This window comes from Marmota flaviventris, chromosome 1 (genome assembly GCF_047511675.1).
Source record: "Marmota flaviventris isolate mMarFla1 chromosome 1, mMarFla1.hap1, whole genome shotgun sequence".
NCBI classification, from domain to species: domain Eukaryota; kingdom Metazoa; phylum Chordata; class Mammalia; order Rodentia; family Sciuridae; genus Marmota; species Marmota flaviventris.
In genome coordinates this window covers 219,110,976-219,137,693 of record NC_092498.1, presented here as the reverse complement: position 1 = coordinate 219,137,693, position 26,718 = coordinate 219,110,976, and the positions used below count along the sequence as shown (strand labels likewise).

The window sequence follows — 26,718 nt, the reverse complement described above, 5'->3', positions numbered from 1 at the left end:
AAAGGTGACCAAAGACGTGGAAGAGGAAACCAAGCGTAAAGGGTGCTGCAGACTCCAGATGATGGCTGCAGTATGAGATGTCAGTAAGAAGGAGGGAAGAGCTTCCCAGACAATTCCAGAAGGTTCTAGAAGAGCCAGCATCTGCTCAGAGGGGTTGGGAGGCTGAGTCTTCCCAGCACAAGTGTCCACAGGCGCTCTAGTCCTAGCTCTGCCACCTGCACCAGTCTTGGGTCTCTGATTCGAGGTTCCTGGGGCTCCTGCCCCTGGGTGGGGACTAGGTGCTGTGGTCCTTGGGGTCCAGAGCCCAGTGGCTGGCCAGGGGCCAGGGGCCAGTAGCTCTGCAGTGCTTCTGGGGCTGACCTGGCTGAAGGCTGGGCAGTTCCAGTGTCCTGCTCTGATTCCCCTCTGGGCTACACCCCAGCCCCTGCCCTGGTCACTCAGATGTCACTTGTGGGGGCTGTGCTGAAGTCACACCTGGCTGGGTCCAAGACAGGGTTTGCAGCTGGTCCTGGAGGAGGTGACCGCAGAGTCCCTGGTCCTGGCTCTGTGGGGAGGGGGTGACCACAGAGCCCCTGGTCCTGGCCCTGGGGAGGAGGTGACCGCAGAGCCCTGGTCCTGGCCCTGGGGAGGAGGTGACCGCAGAGCCCTGGTCCTGGCCCTGGGGAGGAGGTGACCGCAGAGCCCCTGGTCCTGGCCCTGGGGAGGAGGTGACCGCAGAGCCCCTGGTCCTGGCCCTGGGGAGGAGGTGACCGCAGAGCCCTGGTCCTGGCCCTGGGGAGGAGGTGACCGCAGAGCCCCTGGTCCTGGCCCTGGGGAGGAGGTGACCGCAGAGCCCCTGGTCCTGGCCCTGTGGGGAGGTGACCGCAGAGCCCCTGGTCCTGGCCCTGGGGAGGGGGTGACCGCAGAGCCCCTGGTCCTGGCCCTGGGGAGGGGGTGACCGCAGAGCCCCTGGTCCTGGCCCTGGGGAGGGGGTGACCGCAGAGCCCCTGGACCTGGCTCTGTGGGGACGGGGTGACCACAGAGTCCCCGGTCCTGGCCCTGGGGAGGGGGTGACCACAGAGTCCCTGATCCTGGCCCTGGGGAGGTGACCGCAGTGTCCCTGGTCCTGGCCCTGGGGAGGGGGTGACTGCAGTGTCCCTGGTCCTGGCCCTGGGGAGGAGGTGACTGCAGAGCCCCTGGTCCTGGCCCTGGGGAGGTGACCACAGAGTCCCTGGTCCTGGCCCTGGGGAGGGGGTGACCGCAGAGTCCCTGGTCCTGGCCCTGGGGAGGGGGTGACCGCAGAGTCCCTGGTCCTGGCCCTGGGGAGGTGACCGCAGAGCCCCCGGGCCCTGACCGCGTGCTTCTCACTTGGAAGGTGTGCTCCATGCAGGACTGGGGCAGGTGCTCACTTGGGGGTGCAACACGCACAGGCAGGAGGTCAGGCAGCACCTGCATCTCTAGGTCACTAGGTCACTAGGTTGCAGCAGGGTGATCCTGTCCCCCGGGGGACACTGCAGTACAGGGGGACACTGGTGTCCTGGCTTAGAGTGCGTGGGGCAGGGCCCAGCCCCCCCAGGGAGCCATCCAGCTCCATGTCCACAGCGACCAGGGAGCCCTGTTGGGTCGGCTTCACCAAGGGTCATGTGGCAGAGCTGCCCTTCCTGGCCTTGGCCTCTCCGTCCCTGGGTCCTTTACGGCTGCAGATATCACCCATCAGCTGTGACATGCCCCCAGGGCCTCTCCTGGGGACCTACAGACAGACCCTCCCCCTTTCTCTTTCCACCTGAGGACTCCCACGAGGAGCTGAGGGCCCTCAAGGCGCCGGGCAGCTGGGCGTCCCCGCCAGGCCTCCCTCGGGGCAGCGCTGGGCCTCCTGTGGGAGCCGAGCACACCCTCCACCCACTGGGGTTCAGATTCCCAGGGGTCCGGCTGGACGCCCGAGTGACCAGCCCTGTCCAGCCCCATGGGGACACACCTGCAGTGGCTTCTTCCTGTTTTAAGATGACCGTGAGCGGGATTTCTGGTCACTTGAAACCTGCCCTCGCATCCAGCTGCACAGCAGGGCTTCCAGCCGGGGTGCTGCCCGCACTGACCAGTGCCCTAGCCTCAGGCCTGCCACTGCAGGCCAGGAGCCCCCCAGTTGTGACACCACACAAGTCCCCAGACATGGCCAGGGTCCCCTGGGCAGTGCCCCTGGCCTGCCTTCTTGATCTGAGCACGAGGATGACTGAGGTGATGTCCAGAGCCCCTCGGGCACAGTGGTCAGTGTCCGGCAGGCTGCATGCCCACCTGCCCCCTTCCCAAACCCCAAACGGGTGGAGGCTCCTGTCCCGGGGGACGACCAGCAGAGACGCGGCAGAGGCGGCAGCAGCAGAGAGGAGGGGAGGCAGAGCTGGGCGGGCGCAGGCCCAGGGGCAGGTGGGCACCCACAGGGCTGAGGAGCCCCCTGGAAAGCGGGGGCCTTCCTCGGGAGCAGGGTAGGGGCAGGAGGGACAGTCAGGGGTGGAGACGCTGTCCTCCAGGGTCAGGAGGGAGCTGCACGCCCACCCTCACAGTGCCCGCCACCAGAACCCCGTCACCCACAGCAGGCGCCTGTCCCCTCCCGAGTCCTGGCAGCCGATAACCTGCTTCCTGTCCCTGTAGGCCTCCCTGTTCTCTGAGCTCCTGCTGGAGCCTGGCCAGCACCAGCGTGGTGAGGGCAGTTGCACCTGGACGGTCCCCGCTGCACCGATAGATCTGCGGGGCCGGGAGCATTGGCCTCTGCCTGCAGCCACCAGTGGAATATCACGCAGCTGTGAAAAGGAACGGGTGTTCTCTGTGCTAATGTGTGGAGTTGCAGGCGGGGGTCACGCTGCTCAGGAGGAAGGGGCTCCCCCATCCGCCAGGCGCTGAACCCCTGCCTCTGTCAGGGCCCACTCTCGGGGACATGGGGCAGGGCAGGGGGTGGTGGGCAGGCCCAGGCTTGTCTGGCTGCCTTCTGTCATGGCTGCGCGTCCCAGCAAGAGCCACTTCCGCCTTCCCTGTGAACGACCCGTGTGGGCTAGTGGACCTGCGTGGGCCCAGTGGACCTGTGTGGGCCCAGGACCTCTGTGGGCCTAGTGGACCTGTGCGGGCCTGGTGGACCTGCATGGGCCTGGTGGACCTGTGTGGGCCTAGTGGACCTGTGCGGGCCGCTGACCTCTGTGGGCCTGGTGGACCTGTGTGGGCTAGTGGACCTGTGTGGGCTAGTGGACCTGTGTGGGCTAGTGGACCTCTGTGGGCCTGGTGGACCTGCGTGGGCCTGGTGGACCTGCGTGGGCTAGTGGACCTGTGCAGGCCGCTGACCTCTGTGGGCCTGGTGGACCTGCACGGGCCCAGTGGACCTGCGTGGGCCCAGTGGACCTGTGTGGGCCCAGGACCTCTGTGGGCCTAGTGGACTGTGCGGGCCTGGTGGACCTGCGTGGGCCTGGTGGACCTGTGTGGGCCTAGTGGACTGTGCGGGCCTGGTGGACCTGCGTGGGCCTGGTGGACCTGCGTGGGCCTGGTGGACCTGCGTGGGCCTGGTGGACCTGTGTGGGCCTGGTGGACCTGCGTGGGCCTGGTGGACCTGCGTGGGCCTGGTGGACCTGTGTGGGCCTAGTGGACCTGTGCGGGCCGCTGACCTCTGTGGGCTTGGTGGTCTTGTGCGAGAGCAGACGGTCTGGAGGGGCCGGGACGAGCCCTGCAGGGTGTGACCGCTGGGTGCTGGGGGACAGCGGCCCCTGCTGTGGGTCCTCTTGCTCTCTAGGCTGGCTCTCCAGGAGGATGCCCACTCTGCCCTCCCCTCCGCAGGGTCCTCGTCTCTTTGGGTCTCGGCTGCCCATGCCCCGGCCACCATGTGCCAGACCCCCAACGTGGCCACCAGTGCACACAAGAGCCGACAGAGCCCAGTGCTGAGGCTGAGCTAGAGGCTGGGTGGAGGCTGCAACTCAGCCTCTCCTCTCTCTTCTCGTTGATTATTCAAAATAAGTTTAAAGCTGTGGCACACACACTCACACTCACACACACTCACACACACACTCAGGCATGTGTGCACACACGCACACTCACACACGCTAATACACACACTCACGCACTCACACACACTCACACACGCGTGCACACACACACTCACACGCACAGACTCACACACACTTGCACACCCATACACACACACCCATGCACACACACTCATGCATACACACTCACGTGCCCACACACTCGTGCACACTTGCACACTCATGCACTCACACACACTCACACTCACACACATGATGTCGTCGTACAGAGATGGGGCCACTCCAGTCCACAGACGGGAGCCCAAGGAGGCTGCAGGGGGCCAGGGAGGGCAGGGGGCGTGAGGAGGGCCTGGCGGGAAGGGCTGGGCACAGAGGGCAGCCACCTCGGCCAGGGCCCAGCGTGCAGCCCGGTGCCCTGCAGGTGTCCTGCGGTGCCGCTGCTGTCACTGAGCACGCGCCCCAGGTCCAGGTACGTGCAGCAGGTGTCGGGTGCCCCTCCCATGGCCATGCCCCGTCCTGTGGCCACGCTGCCTGGACCCTGGTGCCTGTCGGGGACCTGGGCGCCTCCACGGGGGCACCTGCGACTTCTGCTGCCGTGAACCAGGCGGTGCCGGTGTCACGTTCCTCAGAGTGGACAGGCTGGGTCATCTGGTCACTCCGCCTGCCGCATCACCCTTCCCAGCCGGGCGCCAGGGTCCGACTGCTGCAGCCCCCTCCCCCAGGTCCCCTCCCTGACGTGAGCTCGCGGTCCCCCTGGTGTGCAGGGCTGCCGAGGGCCGGGCACAGCCGTGGGTGGGCCACAGCTCCTGGGTGTCTCAGGGGACAGGCCTCTGGCACCGTGGGACCCATGTGGGAGGGCTGGGATGAGAGGGCAGAAGGGCCACCACCTCGCGGCACGGGCACACGGACTCGCGGGCACACGGAAGAGCTCCCGCAGCAGGGGTCCTGGGCTGGGACTCTGAGCCTGAGGTGGCCTGCAGCCTGGCAGTGACAAAACAGCCAGTGACCCCGGCAGAGGCACACGGAGGGGTGGAGCCACAGCCGCTGCCGTCCTTACACGTCTGGGGACAGCCAGGACGGAAGGCGGGCCAGTTCCTGCAGCCCACCTGGCCACCAGGCCTCCGCCTCCGGGCTCCGTTGGGTCTCACCTCTGTCAGCAGGGGACAGTCAGAGGTCAGCACCACTCCCCGGCCCCTGTCTGGGCAGCTGTCTAGCGGTAGCTGAGTGGGGCCTTGGGGGTCAAGGCCACCGTCCAGGCTGCACCTCACCTCCTGGGGGGGACCCACAGGCCAGGGCCGCCGGCAGCTGGGACCTGGAGCCTCCTGAGGCCGCGGCACTGGGCCCTGTCCTTGCTGGCCGTGGCTGGGACCTGCCTTCCCCAAGCCCAGCCTCGGCCCGGCCGCTGCAGCAACTGCCCCTCCTACACCTCAGCGTGGTGACACCGCCGTCACCCTTGCAGGCCTGTGAGCGCCCCAGCCCATCTCAGGGCCTGCCCACACCTGAGCCGGGGTCCAGGCACCACAGCAGGAGGGCATCGCCATGAGGTCCTGGCCACGACGGCTCCATGGCCCTGGACCTGCTGAACCGTGAGCCACACAGCCCTCTCTTCTCGGCAGAGTTGCCTGTCCTCGGGCGTCCAATTACAGAATCAGAGGGCCACCGACACGGGGTCCCTGCCCAGCAGGTGCCCACCCTGCCCAACTGGAGGGGACGCCTGGGTGGGGCAGCTGACGGTGAGGAAAGCAGGAAGACGCGCCGGTGGCCCCCCAGCAGCACAGCAGCTGTGGTCAGGGACAGTCAGGGATGGTCAGGGCTGCGTCAGTTTTGTGGCACTGTCATGAAATCGCTGAGGCAAGAACCCTTACAAAGACAGAAGGTTAACTGAGCTCACAGTGTGGAGGCTGACAGTCTGAGCAGTGTGCTGCAGAGCCCTGGCCAGGAGCCCCAGTCACGGGCAGTGGAGGCAGAGGAGAGGCTGAGGAGGGGGTGACCTGGGTGACCTGGAGGCAGGCTGAGGCTGAGGAGGGAGTCGGGGTGACCTGGGTGGGGTCCCGGGTGTGCCCTTAGGGTGCGCGTCTGTATCTGGAGAGTGGAGTCTCAGGCCTCCTGGTCAGCACCGAGCCGCGTCCCTCCCCACACTCCCCCGCCCACCCAGGGACGGCGCCTGTCTGTGGACTGAGACCTGTGAAGTCCCGAGCCGGGCGTCCCCTTCCCCCCTCTCAGTGGTGGCCAGCCTTTCGGCCGCAGCGGGAACAGGCTGGCTAAGGCCCCGGGGTCCCTGGGCCCACAGAGCGTCCTCCTGGTCTCTCCATTTCACGCAGAGTAAGCGAGGCCCGGGTGAGCGGCCTGCGAGGGTCCACCAAGAACCAGAAACAGGCCAGAGGCCACATGCCCTCCCCACGCCGCCCCAGGGTGGCCCGGACACGCCGGTCCCACGTCCCCAGCGCCCTCAGGCACCACCTGAGACGCCCAGGCCCTTGGTTCCATTCACCCACTGGCTGCCAGGGTTCCTGTTCCCGTGGTGACGAGGCCGCATCCTGCCGGGGCTCACTCGCTGGACACATGTGTGCTTGTGACCCAGGCCCTGCCTGCAGTGGGCTCTCTGGGGGTGAGGACCCGGTGCTTCTCTTACTCTGCGTCCCCTCGGCTTTGGTGGAGGGGGAGGAGAGTCACCTGCAGAAAGGGTGACTTGGGGCCACGTGTCCCCTCTCCCGTGCAGGACTCTGAGCAAAGCAAGAGGCCGCAGAATCCCGGAGCTGCCTCAGGCCCCGCAGAGGCTGCGAGCAGCCCTTGGCAGAAGTCCCAGCGCGGCCCATGGCCCTGAGGAGAAGCCCTTGGGCCAGCCCTGGCCTGGCTGCCTGGCTCCCGGGGCTTCCCAGCAAGACGTCTTCTTCCTGGCCGGCAGGAGGGCTGCCAGCCGAGAGCCAGGGAGGGACGCTGTGCAGGAGCCCTGGCCGCGGCCCTCCCAAGCCGCAGAGCAAAGGCAGCGGATCTGCCACTGGACAGCAGGCGGGGCTCCTGGGCTTGGCCTGCAGCGGCCGCCAGGCAACCCTGACACTGTGCGGGTGGGTGCTGGGCACCGGGATGACCCGCAGCCAGACTGCAGAGGCAGGAGCGAGCAGCCGGGCAGCGGCCACCTGCCCCCCCCCCCCGCCCAGAGCAGAATCGCGTTTTGTAGCCAGGCTGCCGAGTCCCCCTGGGGGCCAGGGACAGACGGGCTGCCAGAGCCACGGGTGCGAGGGGAGCGGTCGGGTCAGGCTGGGGTACAGGTCAGGCCTCACAGGACGGCCGAGCAGGTCGGAGGTCCCAGGGCCTCGCGGGGGTCAGGGGCAGGGCGTTGCCCACCCCCGTCTACGCTCACAGAGAGGTCAGACGCCTCACTGGGCGTCCAGCACCAGGGGCAGAGCCAGGACTGGGAGAGGACTACGGCCCCTCCAACTGGCCTTGCTTTCCCCAGGCTGGCGAGGAGACGGCGGGCAGCGTGGACGGCGGGCAGCATGGACGGAGGGGCAGCGTGGACGGAGGGGCAGCGTGGACGGCGGGGCAGCGTGGACGGCGGGGCAGCGTGGACCGCGGGCAGCGTGGATGGAGAGGCAGCGTGGACGGAGGGGCAGCGTGGACGGCGGGCAGCGTGGACGGAGGGGCGGCGTGGACGGCGGGCAGTGTGGACGGAGGGGCGGCGTGGACGGCGGGGCGGCGTGGACGGAGGGGCGGCGTGGACGGAGGGGCGGCGTGGACGGCGGGGCGGCGTGGACGGCGGGCAGCGTGGACGGCGTGGCTGCGTGGACGGAGGGGCGGCGTGGACGGAGGGGCCCAGAGTCCCTGGCTCGTGGCCGCATCCCTCCAGTCTCCACTTCCACCTCCACAGGCTTGTCCTTGTGTGTGTCCATCTCCTTTGCCTCCCTCTCACTGGACCCTGTGGCCACGTTTAGGGACCTGGATGATCCAGATCAGTCTCCCGCACCCAGACCCTTAGCCCCTCTGCTCACGGCATTCGCGGGCCCAGAGCGGGGACACCTCTGGGCTGCTCTCAGCTCACTGCACCCCTCTTCCCAGGTGCTTGTGGGAAACGCCACCACGCTGCACCCCAGGCACACCCACACTGCACCCCCAGGCACACCCGCCCCGCACCCCAGGCATGCCCGTCCTGCACCCCAGGCACACCCACGCTGCACCCCCAGGCACGCCCACGCTGCACCCCCAGGCACGCCCACGCTGCACCCCAGGCACGCCCACGCTGCACCCCCACGCTGCACCCCCACGCTGCACCCCCAGGCACGCCCACGCTGCACCCCCAGGCACGCCCACGCTGCACCCCCAGGCACGCCCACGCTGCACCCCAGGCACGCCCACCCTGCACCCCAGGCACGCCCACGCTGCACCCCCAGGCACGCCCACGCTGCACCCCAGGCACTCCCACACTGCACCCCAGGCACGCCCACGCTGCACCCCCAGGCACGCCCACGCTGCACCCCCAGGCACGCCCGCCCCGCACCCCCCAGGCACGACTGCCCTGCACCCCCAAGATTGCATGTGTGCCCTCAGAGTGGGGAGGAGAAGCAACTGAGGGACAGACCCAGGGCAGGCCGGCCGCACTGAGGCTGCTCTGTGGACATTGCAAAACAAAGGGAAAGTTCCCATTAAGGGTGACAAAAGTGTTCCCAAACCAGACACACTGCCGACTGCGCAGGGAGGGGTGGGTGTACAAGGAGAGGGGGTGTGCAGGTGGGTGGGTGCGCAGGTGGCCTCAGGACACTCAGGGTCCCCGTCCACAGATCAGCCAACGCTGGTTCAAAAATACTCAGAGGGCTGGGGAGGTGGCTCCAGTGGTAGCGCACTCACCTGGCGTGCACGGGGCGTTGGGTCCGAACCTCAGCACCACATACAAATAAAATAAAGATGTTGTGTCCATTGAAAACTAAAAAATAAATATTGAAAAATTCTCTCTCTCTCTCTCTCTGTCTAAAAAAAAAAAATCCTGAAACCCAGTTGCGTGGGGTTTGGGCTGTCCACCGCCTCACGTGGCTCCGGTGCTGGACGATGTCCGGAGACGTCCAGGGTGCGCAGGACCAGGCTCCAGGTGCCTCAAAAGCACCGGGCGCCGCAGGCCAGGAAGCATTCCCAGATCTGGTTCCCGCAGGAGGCCCTGAACCTCTCCCCACAATGCCACGGTCACCTGCACCTGATGCCACCGAGGCACAGACTTGGAAAAGATCAGAGTGAGAACAGGAGAAGGCAAGGCCACGGGCCAGGGCAGAGCTGCTTGTCCCTGCGTGTGACCCCCGGGAGGCTCTGGCCTGCCCGGCCCTCCCCAGGCCCCTCCCACCAGCCACCAAGGGCTTGAGGACCGGGCACGGTGGGCAGCCCCCCAAGGAATGGAGGGGCTTTCTGGGGACGTCCTCGCCTGGTGCCGTGGGACTCAGTCACAGTGACTGGGGCGGCTGAAAAGCCGGCTCCTCCCTGGCAGGGGCCAGAAGAGTAAGGCCAGGCCCTGCACCTGGCTAAGCGCACCCAGAGGCAGCCGTCTGAGGGCCGTCAGGTGACAGATGGCATTTGGGAAAGGTGAGGCCAGGAGAGCAGGAGGGCAGGCCCGCCCCGGGTTCCACACCAGTCGGAACTCCGCCGCGGCCAGCAGGTGGGGAGGAGAGGTAGCAGGAGGACCCCAGGAGAGGGCGGTGCTGGGACTCAGCAGAGGTCCGCCCCCACGGCCCCCTCTTCCTCTGCAGGCCACAGAGCTCAGGCCTGCAGCGTGAAGGGACCAGAGAGGCTGGGGGCCACGGGGCCACGGGGACGCTCTGAGCAAGTAACTGGCCAGCCAGCAGTCTGGGAGCCACAGGGGAAGCCTGGGGGCTCCCCCAAGTGACCCTGGTTTGTAATCCAGACTCGGAGCCAGCACCGCGTCCCCGTCAGGCACCTGTGCAGATCTGGGACACCTGCTCTCCCTGCCTGACCCCGGGGCCAGCTCCTGCCACCAAGCAGCCGCTAAGCAGCCAAGTCTCCACGTCCTCCAGCAGGACCAGGGCACCCAGGCCTTCAATGGCAGGATGGGGCCCCTCGGGCCAGACACCTGGCTCCCCACCCCCCGTCCCCCCACAGCCCCGTCGCCCCTCTGCAGCACAGACCAGCCCTGTACCTGTGGCCACAGGTCACCTCCCGCCTGCCCCGAGGCCTCCCTGCTTCCAACGCTTCTTACAAAATTCAGGTGAGACCCGCGAAACGGGGGGACGTGCTTCAGGGCCGGCGCAGCTCCGGGGAGAGCCCTGGTCCACGCCCAGGGCCGGCCACCCTGGAACCCAAGTCAGTGGCATTCAGCACATGCACAGCACGGTGCCACCTTTATCTAGTTCCAGAACGTTCCTTCACCCCAAAGAAGCCCATCCTCATCGGCAGCGCCCCCTCAGCCCAGTCCTGCACCCACAGGTCCACGTCCATCTCTGCAGTCTCCTGTCACCGCCACATGCTATGTCCTGTGTGTCGGGCTCTCACTGAGCACCAGGTCCTTATCTCTGTCGACACTGCAACCGTCACCTCCTCCTGCTGGTGGCCAAGGGACACTCCCAGTGGATGGATACACGTTTATTCACTCATCCGCCAATGGACGTCTGGGTTGTTTTCACTTCAGGGCTGCTATGAGCAGAGCCGTGTGTGTGCGTGTGCATGTGTGTGCACATGTGTGTGTGCGTGCATGCATGTGTGCAAGTGCACATGAATATGTGCAAGTACATGTGTGTGTGCGTGTGTGCACATGTGTGTGTGCGTGCATGCATGTGTGCAAGTGCACATGAATATGTGCAAGTATATGTGTGTGTGTGTGTGTGCGTGTGCATGTGTGTGTGCGTGTGCATGTGTGTGCTGACCTGTCCCACACACTTTCGAGCAGAACTGCTCAGTCATCCGATCCCCTTTTTCCTGTCACCAGTGGCCAGGCCACACCTCCTGTGGCACCTCTGTGCCTGGCTCTGGTGACCGTCATTAGTGTAACTGGCAGCTGCACAGCAGCTGTGTCCTTGTCCTCAGCCCTGTGCTGGGTCACGTCCCCTCGGGTCGGTGCCTCAGCTTCCTCAGACAGGAGCCCAGCACCGTGGAGGGCAGTGTCCCCCTGGACGGTCTGAAGGTCCTGGACAGCGGGGGCTGGGCGCGGGCCCTCCCCGCGTGGGCAGCCTCCCTGGAGGCCTCTCGGGCGTCCTCCTAGCTCTAGGAGGCTCCGCAGCACTGAAGGTCTCTCCTAAGCTGCCCGCTGAGCAGATGGCACCCCGGTGCCCCTCTGCGCCCCACCTGGGCCTCGCCTGGCCCCAGCCAGGTCTGTCCCGTCCCCCTCGAGCCAGGTGACGAGTGTGCCAGGGCTGGAGTCCTGGCAGAGCCCCTGGTCCTCGCCCCAGTTCCCACGTGCAGGCCTCGCCCAGCAGCCGGCCGGCCTGGGCAGGGTCCTGCACAGGGAGCAGCAGCTGGAGGTCCTAGGGGGCAGGTCGGCTCGAGGGACGCTGGGAAGGGGTCCCAGGAGCAGCCCTGCCCACACCTGGTCCTCCAACTGACCGCTCACAGACGCTGCCCAGTTTGTGTTCATCGTAAACCCACGGGCTGGGCGGAGGGGACTGCCCTTCAGAGCCAGCAGCCACCAACTGGCCACCCAGCCCAGTTCAGGGGACCCAGAAGGTGCCCCTGGCCGCTGGGTAGCCCTCAGGGGACGGGAATGAAGGGTCCAGGAAGAGCAGGTCAGCACGGTCATCGTGGGCTAGCTCGCTTGGGCAGCCTGAGGGCGGAGGCGGGAGGGTGAGGGGTGAGGCCTTGGGCAGCACGGGGGTGACCTGGGGACAGCGCGGGCCTGGGCCAGGGGCCTCAGGCTGTTTTGGTGACAGCCCAGCTGGGGTGCAGACACCTGCCTCAGCACCAAAGCAGACACTGGGCTCCTGGAGGGTCGGCGGCCGCCGGGGAGCAGCGTCAGGAACATTCTCAGGATGACCACCCAGCCAGGCCCACTCAGACTGCCCGCCCCGCAGCATGTCCCCCAGGCGTGGGGCAGCCTGCCAGGGGGTGCCCTCTCCCGATCTGCTTTCCGGGCAGCCGGGCTCCCCACCCTGACCCTTACTAAGCCACTCCGCGGAGGATCAAGGCGAGACGGCTCGAGACGCAGGGTGGGGGCCGCCGGTGGGCGCTGACTTCAGGGCAGAGGAATTCACCCGCCAGCGTCTAGACCGCGGGTTTCTGGGCCCAGAGAGCCAACAGGATGGTGCTGCTGCAGGCAGGCTGTGCTGCCACCCAGTGGCCACGGCCCCAAGGGCCCTGCAGGGCCTGAGCACGTGGCGATGGGGGCGGGTGGTCCTGGCTGGGGGCGCTGCCCCTGGGGGGGCTCAAACCTGCGTCTGTTTAATGAGCTGATGGAAAATGACCAGAACAACCTTCTGCTTTCACGGTTGGGTGGCCACTTGGCCCTGGGGACCAGGGCCAGCTCACTCCTGTCCACTGCATCCCTGCCTCCACCGGCTCCAGGCCAGGACACCCCAGGCGTGACAGCCACACACGTCCCCAGATGTGGCCGATGTTCCCTGGGGGCTGAATCACCCCAGATGAGACGCCCACACGCAGGGATCGTGATGGGTCCTTCAGGAGACCCTCTGATTCAGGGGACAGCAGACCAGTTCCCGCGCCGCCCGTCTGGATCAGTGGGTCTCACTGGCCCACGCCACCCGCCCCCGTGCACTGTGACAGCCCCGATGTGCTCCCAGGCGGCTGGCAACGGTGACTGAGGCCTTCTGGCCCACAAACCCAGGGCTATTGATCATGTGGCCCTTATGGTCAGAGTCTGCCAGTCCCTGGTCTAGACGAGGCCCAGGAGCTGGCCCTCAGTGACCGTGTAGGAGGCACTCTGTGACTGGGTAGCCCTGGAGGAAATGAGATGGCCCAGAGGGACAGGGTGGGGTGCAAAGCAAAGAGCTGAGGCTGGGGAACCTCGCCAAGAGGGCACATCTGAGCCCCAACCCAAGGAGCAGGCGGTCAGTCGTCCGCAGGGAAGGTGTCCGCGGAAGGGCAGCCCGCGAAAATGTCCTGCAAATGTCCTGCACCAGGAAGATGCCACTTGGAAGGGCAATGGGCAGTGAGGTCCATGGCTTACCTGTGGCCTGTGGTGGCTTCCAGCCTGTGGGCAGAGTGGGCGGCTAGGAGGGGACCGCCCGCCTGCGGACTCTAGTGTACTTACAGTCTGTCCTCTCGGGGCAGCCTGCTGTCCACGTTCTAGACGGCAGCCAGATTGTGGCTAGTGCTCTTGACAATCGTGACGAGCCCTGACCAGGGAGCAGTGGTCCTCAACAATCAGATGACCATGGAGGGTCCACCATGCACAACCTCTTAAAACAAGTGTCACCGTCCCTCAGCCACCAGCAGGAGCCAGGTGACACAGCTGCAGCGTGGAGGGACCTGAGGACCTGGTGCTCAGTGAGAGCCAGACACACAGGCCACAGCGTGTGACCAGTGACAGGGGAGTCCAGGACAGGGGAGTCCAGAGACGGGACTGGACTCACGGGCACAGGGCGGGGGTGGGAGGAACTGCCTGTGGGGAGGGGCTTCCTTTGGGGGTGGAATGTTCTGGAATCAGTGGTGATGGCTGCACAAATCTGCTTTTAAAGGGGGTCACCCGCTTTTAAAGGGTGAACTTTATGGCGTGTCCTTCGCGCTCCCATTGGGGGAGCAGAGCAACCAGCTCCGCAGAGTGAAGGCGGCGGGCGCCGCGCAGAGGACCAGCCCCAGCCCTGCCCGCCTGCCCGGGGGCCGACACCCACAGCAGGGCCGAGTCCCGGGAACCTGCCGCACGGGCGCTCAAGGCCAGCAACAGGACGTCACAGGGAGGCCGACGACGGAGCCGCATCCTACGGAAGCAGGTGGAAGTTCTGGAGGGACGCTGACCCCCAGCAGGGAGGGCAGGTGCGGCTTCCAAGGGACAGTCCAGCTGCTGGTGGGCTTCGCAGGGCCCCGGCAGCCACGGGCCCAGGGCACCCATCTGAGCCGCTGGCGTCCCACAGGGAACATGCTTGTGGCCGCGGCGCTGGCCCCACTGGGCTGTGTGGTGGCCTTGGGTCACCTCCCTGGCTGACAAGGGGAGAAGCTCCCGGTGGTCAGCTTCTGTTTTTCCCTGGCTGATGCCCTCCTCCTGGGGGACCTGACCCCTCCCCTCCTGCACCCACCACTTGCTCACTGAGGGCAGGGCCCAGCCCACCTGCCCTGCCTGGGGCTGAAGAGAGTCCACCACGTTCGGAGGACCTCAGAGGACTGCTTTCCTGGAAGTCCCTGTGGAAGCCCAGAACCCAGGTGACCATCTGGAGTGGGGCCTCGGGACAGGCAAGGAAGATTCCGAGAGGCCACAAGGTGGGTCCAGTCCCACGGGACAGGCAGAACGTCCTCCCAGGGGACACCTGGGGCTCCCACCACAGAGGGACACAGCCAGAAGGTGGCCACAAACAAGTCCGGCTGGAGCAGGGTGGCCAGGGAAAGTGGGAGGAAGAGACAGGGAACGTCCGCGTGGCCAGGCAAGCAGAGGCGTGGCCAGGGGCCCTGCGGGGGCAGTGCGTCCGGCCATGGATCTCGGACCCACGGGCTCCGGTTCGATTCCAGTCCCGCAGCGAGGCCGGGTGACGGACCCTCAGAGGCCTGCTCGTCCCCCTGCCACACCCAGGCCGTGAGGAAGGTGGCCGAACGCCCCCCAAGGCCCTGGCACTGCGGAGGGTCCCCATGGCCCAGGCTGCCCCCAGCGACGCCTGTCTTTCCAGGGTATTAGTCTCTTGCTGACGGAAGATTATTGTCACTGGACAGAGACCAGCTCCACGGGCCGGGAAGGCCACCACACCCGGGGACCAGAACCCGGGAAGGCCAGTAGTTCTGGGGGACCTGCATGGCCTGTGTCCCTTGAGACCGCACGCTGGGTGGTCAGCAACCCGGAGCTGGCTCCTCCTGAAGTGCGTGGGCCCAAGTGAGGGGACGCTTAGTCCAGGCCCTCGATCCTGCTGGCCGGGGATGCCCATGTCCTGAGAGGCCAGCAGAGGCCCAGGCCTGGGCAGAGGGGTGGAGCCGACCACAAAGGTGGCCCAAGCCCCAGAGTGCCGAGCAGGGGCTCAGACAGACGTCTGCGCTCCTGCGTCCACAGCAACGCTGACCCCCGGCCAAAAGGGGCCACGTGTCCATCAGTGGATGGTGGGATACTCACGGGCCATCCTGACCGCTGCCACAACCTGGACGGGCCTGAGGACAGTGCTCAGCGACAGGCACCAGGCTCAGAGGAGGCGCTGCAGGGTCACCCCAGGAGGCCACCTCTTGGCTGCAGCTGCCCCGGGCAGCCACACTGTGCCCTGCCTGGTGGCCTCAGCAGAGCACAGGTTCCTTCCAGGCCAGCAGACCTGTGGCCGGGGCACGGAGGTCAGGTTCACAGCCCTCCAGCTGCCCCCTCCCAGCATCACAGGGCCAGGGCCCTGGCGGCTCAGGGCTGGCAGCCCCCGGGGCAAGAGTGGGGGCCCCAGGCGGGGTCCCGTTGTTGGGCTGCCTGGGTGTGTCCAACCCCCTTCTCTCTCCTTGCTCAAGGACAGGACGCTGGACGGGGATTGGGGACCAGGCTGTGCCCACCACAGGGCTCGGGCTCCCCATGTCTCCATGGTTACCAGGACGCCAGGGGCGGTGCCCTTGGGAGGGGGTGCAGGGGGCGGGTCCTTGTGGGCAAGGCTGCCTCGGGAGGTGGGGTCGCCAGGCCCCCCATTTCCACGGAGCCTCCTGTGACCAGGCCGGGGCTGGGGCTCCAGACAGACCCTCGTGCACCTCTTCTGTTTCGGTGCTGGGCATTGAGCCCGGGCGACAGCCCTGAGCTGAACCTTTCATCTGAGGCCGGGTCTCAGTGAGGTGCTTAGGGCCTCGCCAAGTTGTTGAGGCCGACCTTGAACTTGGCATTCTCCTGCCTCGGCCTCGGTCCCTGGGGGCTCAGGTCGGCTCCATCACAACCAGGCGCCTTGGGAGGCCTCTGGAGGGGGTGGGCGGCGGGGGGGAGGGCAGCTTCCCGCCCTGGGAAGTCGCTGGGCACACCTGCCATGGGGCATCCGCCCTGGGCCCCAGCGCAGCACCCGTGGCCCCCGGGAATGGCTTCCCCACCCTGGGCAGCCCCAGCCCCCAGCACCCACCCACCACGGCAGCCCAGGAGTCCAGCCGCAGGCACCCAAGACCTTGGGAGTGACCACTCCAGATCAACAGGTGGACTGCAACGCTGGCCGAGACCAGGTGACGTGGCCGAGTCCCCTCTTGAGAGTCCCCTGTTCCCCAACAGAATCCAGCCTCTGGGTCGGGAGCCCTGGGCTCTCCTTTGCTCTAGAAACTTGTTCTCAAAACCGTGTCCTTGTTACTGGATTGACATGGGGACAGGACCGAGCTCTCGATAGTGCTGGGACGCATGGTGACAGGCTGTGAGAGGCACATGGCAGCTCAGATGACAACCCAGTGAGTGACGTGGCGGTCCCCTTGGGACAGCGAGATGCCAGCCAGGTGAGCCTCCTAGATGCCCAGGTGAGAAGGAGGCCACGTGGACCTGGGCTGGGCCTTCGGGTGCCCAGAGCCCGGCCAACAGCCCCCTCCCACCTGCAGCCACCCACAGGGCCGGAGCTCAAGGCGGTGGCAGGTGAGGCCTGGTCTGTGGGAGACAGAAGAAGCCGGTGGCCCGGACACCATGTGCAGGCTCAGCGGTGGGAACCAGCCGCCCTGGTGCCAGGGCTCTGCCCACCCCTGTGGCCCACCCAGGAGGAGCCGGCTCTGTGGAGAACGTCACAGAGCTCTGGGACATGGCACCCAGGTCACTTGGGCCCTGCTGGGGACACTGGCGGAGGGCCGCGGGCCGTCCTTCTGCCCAGTTCTCTCCTGTGTCTGTCCTCGTCAGAGCCCCGAGCACCATGTGGCCAGGTGCGGTCAGGGTGCAGGGCGGTCAGGGTGGAGGCCCCAGGTTCCATCCCCAGCACCGAAGAAAAGAGAAGTTCTAAAAACGAACTGGAAATGTCACGGAGGGAAGTTCCGCGTGGACCACGGTTGTCTGCCCATGAGGCGGGGCTTGGTTCCCCTCTCCCAAGTGCAAGTGGGACTCGGGGACTGGGTCCCAAAGGGCAGGACAGGCCAGGCTGGCCCTGGCGACCCCTCCTCCAGCAGGAGGTCCAGATCAATGTCACGGTGATGTCCTGTGGGTCTCAGCACCCTGGCAGGGCGAGGAGGGGACACCTCTTGGGCACATTTGTCCCCAAGTCTTGTGACCTCGGTCTAACCCTGAAACCAGACGAGCTCCCGTGGAGAACCCTCTGCAGAACGCCGGCCAGGCCCCCAGACGGTCAGGCGACCGGGGACGCCCCGAGCTGTCACAGCCCAGAGGAGCCTGAGGACCTGATGGCCAAGCACCACGGGGCTCCTGGACCCGACAGCACGAGATGGGAAGGGGGCCACGGTGTGAACTGGGGTCCCGCCGACGGGGAGCAGGGAGGGGCGGCGGAGCTGGACTCTGTAAGTCCACAGCCTGGTCCGGAGCTCACCAGCGCCACTCAGAGACGCGTCCAGTAACAATAACAGGTGACCCAGGCCGGGGCCCTCACGGGCCTTCCCGCTGCGCTCGGTCCCGGGGACGGAGCTACCTCGGAGCCACGCCCCAGCCCTCTCTACGTTTTATTATTCTGACACTTTTTGTGGTTGCGATGGACAGATGCCTTGATCTTATTTATTTATGTGGCGCTGAGGCCGAACCCCGCGCCTCCCACGTGCCCCGCGAGTGCCCTGCCCGGAGCCCAGCCCGGCTGCCTGTTTTATTTGAGGCCGGGTTTCCTCAGTTGCTGAGGCTGGATTGAACTCCCATCCTCCTGCCTCGGCCTCCCGGGTGGGTCTCTGGGATGACAGGCGCGGCCACTGCTCCGCCCTAACCGGACACTTTTGTAAGCTGTCCCGACACACCCAGCCACGTGGGTCCCCGCGGCTTGCCTTCTCCAGCCCCGAGGGCCTCTCCGCTGCGCCCTGCTTCTGAGCAGATGGCACCTCACCTCTGCAGGCTGCGCCCACCCATCTGTTAGGCGGGTGCTCCCCCACGCGGACCCCCACACCCACCCAGGTGAGTTCCCTCCAGCCTGCACTGGGCTCCCCCGTGTCCCCACAGTCCCTGGTTGAAGCGTGACAGTCACCCCCACGTGTGCCTTGAGTCAGAGGGGGCCGGGGCTCCGTGAGTGCGCCGTGACCGTGACCGTCCTGGGCATCGCCGGCTGGCGAGGCGGCTGTGGGCGGTTGCTTAGCGACGGCACACGTCTGCTGCCTGGGCTCCTGGGCAGCTGGGCACCGCCCCTCGGGGGACGCCCTGCTCAGGGCCGCAGACGGCACCCTCCGCGTCTCGGGGTTGGCGGTGGTGAGCTGGGAGGTGACAACAGCTGCTGGGGACACCAGCTGGCTCTACGGGGCGGAGGGCGGGCTTGCGTCCCTGGGGCTTGGTGGGGACGGAGACGCCCCAACACAAAAGACAGAGAGTGACTTGACTGTCCCCAAGGGGAGTCCTGGTGGGGCCACCCGGGGCATGGTGGGTGGCCTCCCCCAGACCGTCCACACCCTTCAGTCAGAAACCTCCCTGGGCCAGAGCCACCCCAGGGGAGACCCCTCGATCCCGGGGCCCCGGAGGCCCTGTCCCATGCTCACCTGCCCTCTGAGGCCCGGGACGCTGCCCAGCAACAGGCCCAGGCTGGTGAGGTCAGGAGCCGGCCCTGGTCTCCACCATCTGCCCTGGGTGTGCTCTGCTGTCTGTGAGCAGGAAGGGGACTCAGTGCTTCCTGAATGATGACCGCAGGGCCACCTGGGTGCTGTGGCACCATCAGCTGGTGAGTGGGGGAGAGGGTAGGCACGTCTGCCCAGCACAGCGCCCTCCAGTGCTAAGGGACCGAAGTCCCCGTGTCCGAGGCAGCGCGGTGACCGGAGGCCGGCTGTTCAGCGCCAGGCCAGGCAGACGCGGCTGCCCCCTGGGACTTCCCTATGCTGACCAGGGTGGGCAGGAGCCAACTCGATTGTTTTTCCAAAAATGTACGCAGGGTCCCCTGGGCACTGAGGACCAGCTGGGCCGGGCGGTCTTCTGGGGGTGCCCTGGGCTCTGCAGGGGCTGCAGGACTCCCAGCTGTGAGGACCTCACGGGTCCCCAGGCAGGGCCCAGTGTCCCTGGGGCAGGATCACCCAGGTGGGCCCTGCGGGAGAGGATCGCGTCTGAGCTCCCTGTGCGTCAGGAAGTCCCCGTGCCCGCGGAGCAGACAGGGGAGGGGGCTGCGGCTGGTCCCGCCGTGGGCTGGGCACTGGCCACCACCACTGCCTGCCCGGGCAGAGCGGGTCCAGGACCCCCCGTACGCCTGGGCAGTCCCTCCAGGGAAGAGCCTGTCCATGGGCAGAAGCAGGGTAGTGTGTGTCACAGCCCCCGGGGACAGGCGGAAGGTGGCCCTCCCGAGGCCACGCCGCAGACAGGCTCCAGCTGACTCCAGCAGGCCCCCGGAGCCTCCCGAGGACAAGGACGCTCCGAGAGGCCGCTCAGCCCGCCAGCCACGGCTGAGGAGTCCTGGCCTGAGGAGCTCCAGCGGCTCGGCCACAGGGCCCGGTCCTTCCTGGTGCGTCCCTGTCCCACCACTCCAGGCCAGGAGCTCCCCAGTGACATCGCCCAGGGTCCCTGTGGGCGGGTAGGCCACCCAGAGCGGATGAGAGACCCGTGAACTCTGAGGAAAACGACGGAGCCACCCCCGTTCACGCCGGACACCAGAGGTCACCGCGGGCAGGCGTGGGGGCAGGCGTGGGGGCAGGCGTGGGGGGGCAGGCGTGGGGGCAGGCGTGGGGGCAGGCGTGGGGGCAGCCCTGGCCGGGTGGCCTCCTCCCACCCTGCATGCCCGCTCCCCTGGCCGGCGGCAGCCAGACACCGGCACCTGGCAGAGGCCTCTGCTCCCGCACAGGGACAGGGACGATGGCCCTGAGCTGGGAGGTGTCAGCCCTTTCCAGGCCAGGGCAGCTGGGGGTGGGGACGGTCACCCCGGCCTGGCGAGGGTCGTCTCCACGCCCCGGCTGCCCCTCTGCCGTGGCCACACATTCATTCCCGGCCTGGGTGGGCTCGGGGCCCTGGTGGGTGTGGACACTAGGAAACGCGCCAGCTGTGACACAGGGGCCCGCAGCATGGGGGACGCCAGCCTAGTGTCCCGGAGTCTCTCTGCTGGGCACCATGCCAGGCCAGCGGCGGGTGGCAGAGCTGCAGGGCCGTGGGGGACTGCAGGACCCGCGGCCTCCTCTGCCCCCGGCGGCTGCTGGTGGCAATGGCCGGGTTCCCTGGGGACTGGCAGAAGCTCTCTGTTTTTTTAGTTTTTAGCTTTACCTTTATTCTGTGTATTTATTTATGTGGAGCTGGGGGTGGAACCCAGGGCCTCACCGTGCCAGGCCTGCCCTGCCCCAGCCCAGCCCCCAGAACAGCAGGATGCAGCGCTGTCCCCTGAGGGTGGCCGTGGCCCTCACTTGGTGACAGCCGGGTGACCTGAGGCTGCCCCGGAAAGACTGACTCAGCATGGAGACCCCGGCCCTCCAAGCCTCAGAGGAGTCCAGCAGCCGGCCTGGTGCTGCTGGGGACAGAGGTGAGGTCAGGGTGGGCGCTCCTTGGCCGCCGTCCCCCACGGCTGCCACCTGCCGTGGCTCTCTGGCCACATCCTGGCCCCGCAGGTGCTGAGCAGCGACCCTGCTCCCCCCAGGCCAGGGCTCCCTCCTCCAGCCATGGCCACCACAAACGTCTCCACCTGAGAGTGTCCCCAAGTGGGGCAGGGCCACCGTCACCCCCCGGGCCAGGCCAGCACAGCGTCATCTCAGACGGCCCGAGACGCAGGAGACGCGCGGCCAGGTGCAGGCACAAGAGCGAGGCCGAGACCAAGGACGCGGGCCCAGGTGTGCCGGACCCTCCTGGGCAGAGCCACCGCGGGGGTCAAGGTTTCCACAAGCCCCGAGGAAGGTTGGCGCCGCGGGTGACCGAGGAGTCACCGGGGAGAAGGCCACGGTCACAGACCCCTGCCAACCACGGTGGGAGGTGCAAACGGGCACGGCCTGAGGGAGGGCGCCCTGGAGGCCACAGGCGGGAGGCCGGCCTCACAGAGCGCCTGTGGACCTGCCCGCGGGCCCCCCGCCCGGAACCCCAGAAAGCCAATGCAGAGACGCTCTTAGTGGACAGGCCGCGCAGACACGGGACCCAGGCGGCCCCAGGCCGGCTTGCAGAGCCCCAAGGTGACAAGTCAGAGGAGGGACAACTGCCCAGCTCAGAGGGTGCACCCCGCAGCCTGGGACTGTGGACGGCCAGGGTCAGCGAGACTGAGGACGCGGGCTGTGGCTCTGACGCTGGAGGAGGGGGACGAGGACCGTCTCTGGGCCTCAGTGGGGCCAGCCTGCGGCACCGGGGCTCCGGGCCTGGTTCGGCCCAGCGAGGCCGCTCTGTGCTCCTGGCCACAGGGTCAGGCCCAAGCTCTGTGCTGGTGTCGGCCATGCAGCCCTGGTGGCCGTCACCGCAGCCCCGGAGCCCACGCCCACCCCTGCTCTCTGTGGGAGTCCTGCTTGGGGACAGGGCTTGGGTCAGGTCTGGTGGGCAGCCTGTGGCGCTCCGGGAGGTGGAGGCCACCACAGCCTGCTCCTTGCTCCCTGGCCTCCACAGAGGCCCAGAGCCAGGGCCAACCCGCCACACCGCGGCAGCCGCCCAGCGAGCGTCTGTCCCCACCGGGCACGCGCCCGTCCCACTCCATGTCACCTTCCCACCTCCGCCTGCTCCTGCTGACTGAGGCTGAGCGTCTCTTGGGGCTTTCCCCGGGCGGGTCCAGCACCATGAGGTCCCCACGCTCCATGAGCTCGCGGCTGTACCCCTGCCGCACCCCCGTGCGCCATGTCCTCCCCTGCCCAGCACTGCCTGCTCCACCGGGGCCACCGTGGTCACCTCCTCCACCAGAAGACGTCCGTGGGCTAAGGCACAGATTCTCAGCCTGGCGTGGCGTCACACAGGCGCACGGCCCAGGACGCCCTCCTGGGGCTCCGGGGCCACAGGTGCCCCTCTGTCACCTCCCTCACCTCCATCACCGCGGCAGAATGTGCAGTGACCACAGTCCCAGCCTCACCACTGCCCACCACCCTTCTGTCCCCACAGACTTGACCCTTCCATAAATTTCACACAAGGGACACCCACAGCGCTCGGCCCCGGGCCCCTCCTGTGCCAGCAGCCACCCTGCTGACCACCAAACCTGGGCCTAGCCTCACCCGTGACTGTCACAAAGAACCTTCCCCATCTGCCCTCCTGCCAGGGCACAGAGGGGCGCCAAGGTCTGAAGGTGGCTTGTCACCCAGGCTTGTGACCTGGTCAGCGGAACACTTTGATGTCAGTGTTGAAAGCAGTGGGATTAAGGGGTGGGCTGAGTGGGAGGGGACCAGGAGGTGACGGTCCCAGGTGGGGAGGGTGGACTGCACAAGATGGATGGTTTGGCCCAGCACAAAAGGGCAGTTTGCTGTAAGAGAGTGACCCGGCCCTACCCAGGTCTCTTGCATCAGCTCTGGCCACGTCACCTCTGCACACAACACTCCCCATCTCCCCTGAGCTCCCACTACATGACATCACCTGTCCTGCTGGGATACAATACAAGGTACAGTCACCAGATCCTGCCTCCAGAACTAAGAGCCGGAATGAACCTTTCTTATATTTAAAGTACCCAGCCTTGGGTGCTTTGTCATAGCAACAGAAAACAGACTGAGACGAGTTTCTAATACACTTTCCATTCAAAGACAGCTCTGGCCTTGGCCATGACTACTGTCGGGTCACTCAGGACAAAAGCTCCCTCTTAAAACTTGCTGGGGTGGAGTTCAGATGACCAAAAGGCAGGTGGCACAGCCGTGTGCTCCCTGTCCTGACGCTGTCCAGAGCTCTTGAGGACCAGCCCCACCAGTGCCATGGCTTCACACACAGCAGGACACGTTGTGAGGAACCCCGCACAGTCCCTGTTCCCCACTGTTCATGCACAGTCTTTGTGGTAAGAAGCCCCCGGACACAGGGCAGGTCACAGCGGACGCCTCCTGGACAGCCGCCCAACTCCCCTCTCGGCCTGACTTCAAGAGCAGCGACGGAACACGAGAGCCAAGGGCAGGTGGCAGCACGTACCTGTGCGGGAGCGCCCTCCACCGCGTCCGTCACCCAGCGCTCGCTTCCTGCAAGAGAAACACAGCGTGAGTTGGCACCACTTTGTGGGAGGTGCTGGAGGTGGGCGCAGGGTTGGCACGGAGGGGCATGCCCTCAGGGGACGCCAGAGGCCCACCAGTCCTGCCTCAGGGCCCTTCTGCGGGACCAGTGGGAGGCTTCGGCCTGTGGGCAGGATAAACCTCAGGGGCCACCTGTCCGAGGGGCGTTGTCCCCCTCCCCCAGGTGTCGCTAACAAAGTCTCCACGTCTGAGAAGAGGACTCCCCGCCAGGGTGGACAGCTGCCCGGCCTTCCTTGTTTGCAAATGTGCTGTCCACCGCACAGAGCCTCGTGGTCCCCAGGTGACCGGCTCATCAGGCTGCCCTGCCCTTCCCCAAGTTACCACCAAAGTCCACAGTCCAGGGAAGCAAGCCTCGGTCCCCAGGAGCAGGTGGGGACAAGCAGGTCTCTGAGCAGGTCTCAGCTCCAAGGCTGGCCTGAGCGTCTGGGGACCGGGGCCTGGGGACTCCACCCCCCGTGACAGGAGGGGCTCCTGGGCCTGAGCCTTGGGGCCAACAGTGTGGCTTCCGCTCAGCCCCTAGGCGCCTCTGGATCTGGGATCTCAGCACGCGCCAGGCAGAGGGGCCGCGTGTCCCCCACTGACCCCAGGCGCTGGGTCTCTGTGAGCTCTCAGTGACTTTCCACAGGTGTGTTGTGGGGACCAAGTGCACCCTATGGGACTCCCTGGGAGGAAACTGGAGGCCCTGCCTGGTCCCCAAGTGCCCCCACATGCGGTTCCCACCTCTGACTCTGCTCTGGGTCCTGTCACTAAGAACCGCAGCTGGGAGAACGGCCCGTGCTGAGACCTGGGGACCCCAGCAGGGCACCAGGCCTGGGGTGGCCTAGGAACCCCAGTATACAGCTGGGGACCAATTAGTGCTGGCTCCAAGGGATCTGACACGTGAGAAAGGCTACTTGTTCCTGAGTACTTTCTCAGAACCCAGAGCCCTGGTCTTTCTGGAAAACCTCAGGCCCACCCAGGCCAGAGGGGGCAGGAGCCGGCCAGACTGTCGGGTCACAGAAAGTAGGGAGAACCGGGGTGCACAGCCCAGAGGAGCCGTGGTCCCAGGTGCCATGCTGGGCGGGGAAGGGATACGGGGAGAACAAGAGGTCCGAGGACAGTGGAGTCCAGCAATGGGAACGTGTCCCCAAGGGGTTCTGGTTGTCACAAATCCCCTGAGGTTGGGTAAGATGCCGGCGGGAAGGGACTGCTGCGTTCTGAGGGGGACGGAAGCCCCAGTGTCCTTAGAGGCTAGTCTGAAATTCTAAAATTAAAAGTCACTTTTTGTGTATTTGCTTATTTATTTATTACTGGTGCCAGGGAGGGGAGCCAGGGGCTCCACCACTGAGCAGACCCCGACCCTTTTCATTTTTTATTTGGAGACAGGGTCTCGCTATGTTGCAGAAGCTGGCCTTGGACTTTTGATCCTCCTGCCGCAGCCTCCGGAGCCTCTGGGATCACAGGGGTGGCCACCACGGCCAGGTCACAGCAGATTTTAAAACCACTCACAGCTTTGAGGATGTGGGCTCCTCTGCACCCAAGGACAGGAGAGCGCAGCCCCCCACGCTGCCTGCAGGTGGCGCCCGTGCCACAGGAACGCGGGGCGCCCTGGGACGCTGGTGGCCAGACCCTGCAGGACCCCGTCCACACCAGGGCCGGCGGAGGGGCTGCAGTCAGCAGGGTCAGTGGCGAAGGGGCCGGGACGCCAGGCCTCTGCCTCGTGGGCCCCACCCATGCGCAGACTGGTGGCTCCGCACAGACTGGGGGGGTGGGGGGGCTGGCGGACAGTGCAGGAGGGATGGTGTACCTCTCATCCACCAGGGACACTGTCCACGCCAGGAAACAGGGCGACACAGGCACTGGCCGGAGAGAGGGGGTCAGTCTGGACGCTGGAAGGGCAGTGCACTGCTGGGCGCAGTCAGACCTGCACGGCCCAGAACATTCCGCCACCCCAAGAAGCCCGTCCCACGAGCGGCCCCTCCCAGCCCTGTCCCGCAGGTCCACTCTGGACCCCCTGTGGCTGGGTCACATTCTGTGTCTGGCTCTCACTGACCATGAGGTCCTCAGGTGTCACACTGCAGCTGTCACCTCGCTCCTGCCTGGAGGACTCGCCCAGTGGACAGAACATGCTGTGTGTCCCCTGACGGGCACCTGGGTAGCCTCTGCCTCTTGACAGACATGAGACGCGTCTGTCTCATGAACACGTGGAGGACGGCTCCTCACCAGCCTGCCCTCCCCTCCTGCCCATGACCTGTCCCTGAGCCCTGGCAGCAGCTCAAGGCCCCCGGGTCTGCACCCCAGAGCAGAGGGACAGTGGGGCAGAGAGAGGGACGGGCAGAGAGAGGGACAGGGAGAGAGAGGGACAGGGAGAGAGAGGGACAGGGAGAGAGAGGGACAGGGAGAGAGGGACAGGGAGAGAGAGGGACAGTGGGGCAGAGAGAAGGACAGGGAGAGAGAGGGACAGGTAGAGAGGGACAGGGAGAGAGAGGGACAGTGGGGCAGAGAGAGGGACAGTGGGGCAGCAGCTGGCGCCCGGCTGTCCCGTCGACCCTCACCCACCCCCAAGTCAGACAGAAACGCTGCGTCCGTGTCTCGTGTCTCCCACGAGGAGCCCCAGGCCCCGGAGGGGGGACCTCTAGAGTCAGGGCAGGATGGACCGCGGGGCCCTGCTGGACAGCGGGTGTGAACCGGGTTGGACCAAGAGCAGGGCCGGGTGCACCGGGGCAGGAAGGCCAGGTAGAACCGGCCCCATGACCCAAGGGGACAATCTGTCACTCTGAGGAAACAGACGTCAGGGGACACCCCAGTGCTCCCCTGCCCCCCACTGTGTCCCGGGAAGTGCTGCTGACAATCCGTCTGGTCTGTGGGCTTCGTTTTCTTTCTTCTTTTTACATTAGGACCTCACCCAGAGGACCCGGTGCTGAGGACGTGAGAGGGGAGGACGGCCAGGCAGGAGCAGCGGTCTGTCTGAGCACAGCGAACGTGACCCGATACACAGCTGGTGCCAGGGGGCGCCGGAGCCCACAGGCAGGACCCTGCGAGACGGCGCCCGCCCTCCCTCCCAGGCGCTCCCCCACACGCGGCAGAGGTCCCAGATCCCAGGCTCAGAGCGCACGGCTCTCAGGCGGCACCCACCAGGCCCTCTGCCAGGGCCTCTGGTGCCCCGTGCCCATGGGCATCCTGTTTTAAAGCCAAGCCCCCCACCAGAGGCAGGGACTGGCCAGCTTTGGGGCCTTTGGCTCACACATGGGGCCACATGCCAGGGCAATACCAAGGGGACCCTTGCCCACTGTGTGGCACAGGGGACAGCCTGAAGAGCGAGGGACCCTGGAGGGCCAGCAATGCCCCAGGCCCCTCTGCCTCGGTTGACCTTGGCAGCCCTCCTCAAGGGCAAAGTGACAGCTCAGAGGACAGAGCTGGCACTGCGAGCCCCAGACCCTCCCCAGCAGGAAGGGACTGGCTCTGGCTGGGGACAGGGACGGAG

General features: G+C 66.5%; 1 protein-coding gene across 2 annotated transcripts in view; it reads right to left on the bottom strand.

The window, feature by feature from the left end:
- Gng7 (G protein subunit gamma 7) overlaps positions 1-26,718 on the bottom strand; it is a 72,124-nt gene that overhangs the window by 26,755 nt on the left and 18,651 nt on the right. For both annotated transcript variants that reach the window (XM_071604171.1, XM_071604174.1), the window contains exon 2: positions 23,158-23,204. The gene's annotated coding sequence lies outside the window, so the exon portion shown is untranslated. The remainder of the gene's footprint in view (positions 1-23,157; positions 23,205-26,718) is intronic.